General features: G+C 43.9%; 5 non-coding genes across 5 annotated transcripts; all 5 read right to left on the bottom strand.

Moving 5' to 3' along the window:
• Positions 1-447: 447 nt before the first annotated feature.
• Positions 448-518, bottom strand: LOC141256932 (small nucleolar RNA SNORD49). Its single transcript, XR_012317871.1, has one exon. It is a non-coding gene; the product is annotated as a small nucleolar RNA SNORD49 (small nucleolar RNA).
• A 165-nt stretch (positions 519-683) lies between these two features.
• On the bottom strand, positions 684-754 carry LOC141256952 (small nucleolar RNA SNORD65). The gene has a single exon (XR_012317891.1). It is a non-coding gene; the product is annotated as a small nucleolar RNA SNORD65 (small nucleolar RNA).
• Positions 755-1855: 1101 nt separating this feature from the next.
• Positions 1856-1926, bottom strand: LOC141256955 (small nucleolar RNA SNORD99). Its single transcript, XR_012317893.1, has one exon. It is a non-coding gene; the product is annotated as a small nucleolar RNA SNORD99 (small nucleolar RNA).
• Positions 1927-2625: 699 nt separating this feature from the next.
• LOC141256938 (small nucleolar RNA SNORA44) lies at positions 2626-2758 on the bottom strand. Its single transcript, XR_012317877.1, has one exon. It is a non-coding gene; the product is annotated as a small nucleolar RNA SNORA44 (small nucleolar RNA).
• Positions 2759-3861: 1103 nt separating this feature from the next.
• LOC141256925 (small nucleolar RNA SNORA16B/SNORA16A family) lies at positions 3862-3998 on the bottom strand. The gene has a single exon (XR_012317864.1). It is a non-coding gene; the product is annotated as a small nucleolar RNA SNORA16B/SNORA16A family (small nucleolar RNA).
• Between the last annotated feature and the right edge of the window lie 4605 nt (positions 3999-8603).

The following is an 8603-nucleotide window of genomic DNA, read 5'->3' on the forward strand; positions in this document are numbered from 1 at the left end:
ATGTATTCTGCAGGAAAAACGCATGCACAATCTGCATGCGTTTTTTTCTGCCAGGGAGATGCAGAAATGCTGCAGAAATTTTCTGCTTCATTTCTGCATCGTGGGCACATAGCCTTAAAGCTGTCATTGTTAAAATCCTGTGTACGAGAGTGCAAACATTTTTTGCTAAATAAAGCAATTTAGAAAAGAATCTAAATTCTTAGAGAACCCCTTTAAGTGTACACATTAAGAAACATCTATATATTAAAGCATGTTAAGCAGAATTGGAGAAATAGCAGTGCCTGACCTTTAACCAGATACTAATATTTGTATGGAATTTAATAGTATACAGGTTCTCCTTAAGCTTTAAAGCAGAGTTCTCTGGTTACTACATTGACAGCAGCAGTGACCAGGCCCTGCACTTGTGAGCATACTCCTATGCCAGCAGAAGGGTGAATAAAGACTGCAAGTCAGGGTGGAAAATCATCGTCAGTTATCGCATCTGACGGCACTTCCTATTCCAGGGTCTCATCATATCAGTCTTTGGTAGAACTCACCCATTCATCAGATGGATAGTAATAACATACCTAATCCTTATAGAACATCTGGACTTCCATCTAATGCACGTCCCTGGAACAGTAAAGTAATCACATGTTAGTCCAGGCTTGTAATTCTACCACACCATAATAAGACAGCCAGGACATAGTCAGAAAACAGTCATCAACAAGAAGTTTCTGCCGGTAATTCCAGCTATATTGTTTAGTTTTCATCATGTATCATTTGTCCACTTCAAGAATTCAAAGAATACATTACTAATTAGATCTTAGACCTGATCAGGATATTTTACTTCCATTTCAGACTGTGGATAGTTCTTATATTAGCATTTTATGAGTCAGCATTAAAATGACAGCTAGAGAGGGACATAGGATTTGTTAATAAGGCTATGTAGGCATAGTGTTAAACTGAGGATTATACAGCCTATTTAATATACATCTATCATTGGATTTTGATGACAAAGCAAAGCACCAATTTTAGCAACCACTTAGGCAATGTTCACACGTTGTGTTTTTTCTGCTTTTTTTTAAAGGCAAAGCTTGCTCTGCAGTAAAAACGCTTAAAGCAGGTTTTGCTGTGTTTGTCAGGATCCCAATGTTCAGCTTTGCTTCCACCACAAAAGCATGAACAATGCAAGACATGTGAAACCATAGCCATTTTTGAAAAAAGGGCAATTTTATCAAATTAAATGGAGAGCGATTTGTCTGAAAATAGTGACTGGGCGTATGTGCTGACAGCCATAGACAAAGGATGCACACAAAGCGAACGTGCGCTCTGCGGCGCATCATTTTTGGGTGTGTATGCCTACTGGATACACAGACACTGAGGCGCAGTCTAATATCTGCGTGTCCCCCTCCTGTATGTGTTCACTTCTGGATTTCTGCAGTTTTCAGAAGTGTTTCCACACTTCACTCCTCCAGACATCTTAAAAAAAGGAAAGCATTCCACAGAAATTTTGTAACTCACCATCCAGAGATCCACAACTGTAAGTTTTACCTGAAGGGTTAAAAAACAAAGTTAATCAGCAAGGAATTCTTATTCTTCCATTTTATATGATTAGTTAGGGTATTGAACACTACAGTATAAAGAACCAGCTTTATGGCCCTATTGGCCCCGATCAGTCTTTGTAAGTGAAAGCTCGTTTTAGTGTTCTTAAGAATTGCCTGTGTAGACAAAATGAATATGCCTATGTAAAGGCATTTGTAATCACTATTCTATTCCTGGAGAACCATGGATAGTGCCCCAAGCTATTCCTTAGTCACCAAGTAGTAAACTCCACAAGTTAAAGCAGACATAATGGCATAGTCTTAGTGGTGGTCATTACTGGCCTCAGTCCCATATCCGCAGGAGTCATCCAACAGTCTCCAAAGTAATTGGTCATCACAGACCAGACAAAAACCACCATGTTACTACTTTATACAGAAGTTAAATATGTGAAGTGGTGATAAGTCTGACTGCTAGGATCACACCACTGGGACAACTACCAATGCTCAGAACAATGGTCTTAAAAGGCCACATGGATGGAGCAAAGGTGTGCAAGTGGGACCATTAATCCCTTCACTTCCCTGGAGTTAGTGCACAGTCATCAGTTCTAGATAGAACACCTCTTCTCTAATCAGAGGACTGAGGGACCTTTGTTTTGAGGATCAGTGGTCCCAAGGATTTTTAGATAGTCAAATTATAAGTGAGCAAATAAAATTCAAAAAACCCCTGGCTCAGCAGCCACTTCAGTAGTTTTTGACTAGTGGACAGAAATGCTGCAAACTGAGTTACCAGCAGGATCCCCAATGCCTCCTATGGTTTATAGGCCTGGTGCAACATCATTGTTACAGTTATGCACACATGTTGTGCCAACCTACTAGTCTGAAGAACCATCTGTTCACAGGACATCCAGTAGGCAAAAACTACCAACATGGCTGCTGGTTAACCCTTTTAATTTGAAAAGCACTTACCACTCCAGTAATCTTCAGCCATTGGGTATTAATGCTTCTACTGGCACAGCTGAAAATAAAGGTCAGATAATATTAGTCATTGGATAGGGTGAAAGATTAAATAAAGTTATCAGTGATGTTATCGAACAGTCAGACAATGCTTTGTAGGTAGGTCGAGTGACAGCTTCAGGCACCAGATTTAGACCCAACCTGTCAAAGCCCCACCGTTTTTCTTGCATGTCGTTGGAAAAGCTGCTGCTACATGCTAGCTGCAGCCCTCGGTAAACATGCGTCAGTCAACAAAAGCAATCATTATGCCCAGACAGCTCCAATATGTGTCAACCTAAGTAGTGGCTACATTACTGCAACTTAACATATCCAGACTAGTAGACCTCAGATCAGCAGGGAGCTTCCAAGGGTGAAAATATCTAAACTTTTACAAGCACTGATCAGTAGGGGCCAAGGTCCTAATAGCCCCTTCAGAGGAGTGTATTTAGGAATGCTCATTGCAGAATGCCATCTAGATATGTTATCACCCAGTTAACAAGCAAAACCGTTAGGTGCAATCATTTTTATGCACACGTAAAGTTGTCATAATCAACAGCACTTGCCCCATGTAGAGGCGATTTATAATGATCAGAAGTGTTGGTTACACCCAAGATCTCAAGTCATGGCAATGCAAGTCTATGAAGGGAAGATCATTTCTATTGAGACAAAGCAGTTACCTTTAAAGGGCGGCTTCATTTCCACAGGGACCTTCATCTAAAAAAAAAAAAAAAAAAGTAAGATACCAAGTACAAGGTTACACTAAGTATAGGACGGATAAGTAAATCCTTGTCATGCATTGTCCATCACTAAGGGATCAGACTTTACTAGTATACATTCTGCAGCCTGAACCTCCAGCAGAGGCCAGTGCTGATGACCTTAGTGTCAGCAGGTGGTGTGCACGTGGTCTACGCTGCCAGGCCATGTAGTGTGACTTACAGAGTGCCAGTCACCCACCAGATCTAAGGATGCCACCAATAGGCATGGTTCACTATACCAGTCAGTGTGACTGGCACTTTACTACAGAGCCGAGCACGCTGGCGCCCTCAGATGGCTCTATGGAGGAAGTGCAGGAGTCCATTCTCACCCCGAGCGGCCCATGTAAGCTCCTGTATGCGCCTACAGTGACAGGCCGCAGCCGCCATTACTGAAGACTTCAGATTAAAAATAAAAACCTTGTATTTCCCGCCATAGAGCAGAGCAGGAGGCGCCCTTCAGCTGCACTAGCTAGCAGATGACGTTACCGGCCGCCGGTACCGTGCACTAGCTGCGTTTCTATGGCCGGTATCGCACTCACTGCCGCAGTCTGTCCTGCACTCGGGCAGACGGTACCGCACCGAGCACGCACAACAGCTGTATTCCCCCATAATGTTGCCATCACCGGCACAGAAGCCAGAACAGCGACCGTCGGAAGGAAACGTTCATGTCGGCCTCTGTTTGACCGTGTTAGACACATGAAGTTCTAACCCAGCTTCGATCAGGGCCTGCACGCTGATGAAAGCCGGCTACTCCTCACCTGGTCACCTCCATGTAAAGCGGTGTGGAGACCCCGCGACAGGCAGCGCCATTGTGCATGTGTGGCAGGCCTGGCCTTCCGGACACCCGATCCCGCCAACCATCATGCCAAACCGCACGGCAGAAAGAGAGCGAGAAGAGCGCGCGTCCGCCTTATATAGGGCTCTGGCTGCCATACCGGCCCCTCTGATTGGTGGGGACTAAAAGGGCAGTGCTTGGGATATAGCATCAGAAAGCGCAATGCTCGATGGGATGTGTAGTTCTAGGTAATTCGCGGGTAAATCCTTGTACATTATCCTGGTGGTGATGCATGTGTCTCACAAGGAGTAATGGCTGTGGTGACAGTCTAGTTGGTGTTTTGGGGTGCACTTTTTTATGACATTTTTCGAGTAGAAGACACTTCAACAATCGCCTCTGAAGTTTTAGTCTATTCCTCAGGGTGTGTGCACACGATCAGGAGCCGCTGCGGGTTACAAGCTTGAGTGTTTATGCAGCGTGGAGATGTTACAGCATAATGGATGGGATTTGTAGAAATCCCATGTCCACTATGCGTCTCTGTGCACCTGCGGATCACCCGCGGACATGTGACCCCTTTCCAGACCCCACCATGTCAGTTTCTCTTGCGGCTCTGCATGTGGCCATTCCCCATTGACCTCTATGAGGAAAGTCTGCACATGAAAAAAATGGCGCTTGCTATATGCATAAAATAAGGATGGAAGCCGCGTGGCTATTCCACTGTGTCGGGACCGCAGGCGGCTCCGGACAGTGTGCACATACCCTTAGCGGGGTTTTCTGCCTTTTTACCTGCGTTTTCTGAGTATGTTTTGATTCTATCAAGCAATACAGAGAACGCTGGCATATTTGTGGCAGAAATGTAAAAAACAAAGACTGACATCTTCCTAGTTTCTTCTTAGGCTATGTGCGCACCATGCTTACCAGCCTGCGCCCGCGACGCTGCGGAACAACCATGCGGCTTCCGCCCTCATTATGCAAATGAGCGGCGCCATTTTTTTTTTTCCACCTGCGGACTTTCCTTTAAAGAAGTTGTCCGGTACTTTTTTAAAGTTTCCCAATGTGTTCAGCATGTGGGCTTAAGTATCTCTGTAAATACCTTCCCTTGCTGATAATGCCTGTGAGTGGCGCTATCGGTGGCCGCTCACAGGCATCACGTGATCCCCAGCTACAGCTGCCTCTGACATCTGCTGAAGTCATGACAAGTCCAGGCTGCAGCCGAGGGTCCCTCTTCCGCGTGCCACCAGTGGCTGCTGGGTTGTGGGCGGTGTTACCCCCCGCGTCACACCCAGCATCCACCGCGCGCTCTGCCTCTCCCCATTCATTAGGAAAGCACGCGGTGGATGCTCGGTGTGACGCAGGGAATAACCCCACCCACAACCCAGCAGCCGCCGCGGGGACCCCAGCGCTGAGTCACGCCTCACTTGTCATGACGTCAGTGCGGTGTCACGTGATGCCTGTGAGCAGCCACCGATAGCGCCACTCACAGGCATGATCTGGAACACAAGGTATTTACAAATATACTTATGCCCACATGCTGAATACATTGGGCAATTTAAAAAAAAGTACCAGACAACTTCTTTAAGTCTATGAGGAAAGTCCACCTGTGGACCCGCCGGAGAAATTGACATGCTGCAAATCTGAAAGACGCCCCGCATTTGAGTTTCGGCGGATGATCCGCAGACACATAGTGGACATGGGATTCCTACAAATCCCATCCACTATGCTGTAACATCTGGACGCTGCGGTTTTGACTCTGCATAAACACACGGCATCAAACCTGCTGCAAATCCTGATCGTGTGCACATACCCTAAGGCTATGAGGAGCTTTTGGAGAAACTCTTGAATTCCCCTTCAAAAACTTGGAGTTTCTGCTCATTTTCCGCAACTAAAACTAAGCAAAAAAAAAACAAACCTATGTGCATATACTCTTATTTAGCAATTTCTTCTTTGCAAAACTAATAATGATCAAAATGTATAATAATGAAATACAATGCAGTGAGGTCAATACTCTTGAAAGCAGCTGCAAAATGTAAATTCCTGGCTCAAAAATGGGGATCATTGTGGGTATGCAAAGGTGTTATTTAAAACGGTAAATAACTTAAAGCACCACGCCAGCATTTTTTTTGTATTGCACCGCTGGAGTGGTGCTTTAAATAAGTCCCCTGCCCCCCATCTTATACTCACCTTCTGGCGTTTTCACCGCCGCTTCTATCGGTCTCCAGCAAAAAGTGACCTGGCGTTTCATGGAGTGTGCTGGAGGTCACTTTTCAATACAAGTCTGTGAGAGTCTCGATCTGGCCTTTTTCTGGCTCTCATAGATTTGCATTGCCCCCTTGTGACGTAGCTTCTGACTTCCGGCCAGTCAGAAGCTGCGCTCACAAGATGGCACCACAGGACTGGACTGGCACCGAAAAAACTGTGAAGATGCTGGAGGATGAATTTATGGCAGGGGGATTAGATTTAAAGCGCCACTCCAGTGCTTCCACATAACTCACATTGCCAACATACTGAGAGGGATGCCCCACATCAAATTCACTTCAGTTTTGCCTAAGCAAGATCTGAGTACCAAAACTGGCATCAAACTTGGCAGACAGGCAATTTTTATTGATTTACATAAGTAACTGGTTTATTCAAAGGTTACATGTGTTTGGGCCACTGATCTCTCACTGTAGTTGTACAGAGACAGATGATCCACTTTAGACTCCATTCACCCAAGGCTGGCCCAAACAGGTTCTGAGCACAATAACTGGCACCAAAACGTGCAAACGACCAATTTTAGGGATTTGAATAAACGGGTTTATAAAAGGTTAAATGACATAGGTTCACCAAATTCACATTGCCAACACACAGATAGGGATACCACGCTTCAGATTCTGCTCACTCCTGGCAGGTCTAGTAAAGATTTTTGGAATAACTTGCACCAGAGTGGGCAAATAACCACTCGTTACTTTTTTGAATAAGTAAATAATGTTGTAAATGTAAAAAGAAAAGGTAACAGCTAATGATGACTGAGCACTAAAATGCTTGGTGCTCGAATCAAGCAGGTCAGACGCTCTGACGGGCTCGATTCGAGTAATGAGTATAATGGAAGTCAATGGGAAACAAGCATTTTTCTGAAAGACCCTAACAGGAGGGCAGCGGGGGCACGAAAATCTCTGAAATGGATGAAAACAGCACTCAAATGGAATGGGAACAGCACGGGGAAGATGCCTGGACACATCTGACTCCCAGGTTGCTGCTGGGAACAATGTTTTCAGGGCATTACTCCACTTTTACGGACTGACAATAAAACACACATACGAAGATAAAATGGATTTACAGGAAAAAATGTTGGGAAACATGCATTCCTGTATAATGACTTGAATGTAAGGCAAATTAAAAAAGAGAAGGAAAAAAACTGCCTCCTAGTGATGAGCGAGCATGCTCGGGTGTTTTCCGAGTATCTTCAGCATGCTCGGGTGTTATGTTTGAGTCACACCATGCACATGATTTGCGACTGTTTGACAGCTTTAATACATGTGAGGAATGCCTAATACATGTGAGGAATGCTTGTTTCTTAGGCATTCCTCGCATGTACAAGGAAACCGAGAAACAAAACATGTGCTGGGACCAAAAGTATTCATACAAAAAAATGATAAAACAAATGATCTTTATTAAACACAGAAATTAAAAGTTCCTAAAAAAATACATAAGAAACATTTCAAGATACAGACACAAAGAACTGGTGGGTGAGCGCTGTGGGAGGCCCTGATCATAAAAATCTATATGGGAGTGTAAGTATATCAACTCCACAAATCACATTTGTACACAATATAATATATAAGTAAAGGTGGACATATAATTGTGGATAGGTCCAAAGATACCCCAATTCCACAGGTCACTCATATAACTAGGGTAATAAAACAACCCACAGCTAGGTATAGTAAATATCATTACAAGAAGCATTTGTGAAACGTGCGTTGGGTGTTGGTAGGTGAGTATGGTTATGTATAGCACTGTGTAATGATATTAGACATTGGTGATATATTCCTCACATGTAATAAAGCTGTCAAACAGTCGCAAATCATTAGCATGGAGTGACTAAAACATAACACCCGAGCATGCTCGCCGAAAGGGTTACCAGAACATACTCGCTCATCACTACTGCTTCCTCCACCCCTTAGGCTATGTTCACACATAGCGTTTTTGTACTTTCTCATTGTTTTCAATGATGAAAACAAGGTGCAAAAGCGCTGAAAGAATTGACATGCTGCTTCTTTCAAAATGCAACAGTATTCCATTTCAGTCAGGAAAAAAAAGCAATCGTGTGCATGAGAGTTCTGAAATCTCATAGCTTTTGCTGTTTCTATAAAAAGCAGCTTTAATTTGCATAAAACTAATGAAAAACCGCTACAAAATAATACAGAAAACAATATAAAAATGCAACGTGTGAACATAGCCTTAATAGCCTTGCCATCTCTGAACGTATTTCCCAGTCGCCTATGACTACAGTAGATTACATAGTTGAGGGGGAAATAAAACTACACCCACCGGTACATGTAATTTTCGCATTTTACTACCTTA

This window comes from Phyllobates terribilis, unplaced genomic scaffold, assembly GCF_046119375.1.
Source record: "Phyllobates terribilis strain yellow unplaced genomic scaffold, ASM4611937v1 Scaffold_2__4_contigs__length_985480577, whole genome shotgun sequence".
NCBI lineage: Eukaryota > Metazoa > Chordata > Amphibia > Anura > Dendrobatidae > Phyllobates > Phyllobates terribilis.